General features: G+C 58.3%; 1 protein-coding gene across 1 annotated transcript in view; it reads right to left on the bottom strand.

Moving 5' to 3' along the window:
* Positions 1–254, bottom strand: part of SNED1 (sushi, nidogen and EGF-like domains 1) — a 29,686-nt gene that overhangs the window by 21,426 nt on the left and 8,006 nt on the right. The gene's annotated exons all lie outside the window — the stretch shown is intronic.

Here is a 254-nt window from a genome sequence, read left to right as displayed (position 1 = left end):
CCACGCCCCCCGCGGAGGGACCCCTCGCCACCCCCTCATCCCCCACGGGGGAAAAGTAGCCACCACCCAAGGACACGCGTGGGTGCAGAGCACCCCTCCAGGGCCAGCCGCGGCCTCGCTTCCCCCGCCGCTGCAGTTCAGCAGCGGGTCCCCTCTGCTCCTTTAAAACAGAGGGCTGGAGGAAAAAAAAAAGAGAGGGGAAGAGAAAAAAATGGTGTTATTTGCTTTTTTTTTTCTTTTTTCCCCCTTTTTTT

This window comes from Pygoscelis adeliae, unplaced genomic scaffold (genome assembly GCF_000699105.1).
Source record: "Pygoscelis adeliae isolate BGI_AS28 unplaced genomic scaffold, ASM69910v1 Scaffold544, whole genome shotgun sequence".
Taxonomy (NCBI): Eukaryota; Metazoa; Chordata; class Aves; order Sphenisciformes; family Spheniscidae; genus Pygoscelis; species Pygoscelis adeliae.
The sequence above is the reverse complement of the archived record's forward strand: the minus strand, read 5'-3'. Positions and strand labels throughout refer to the sequence as shown.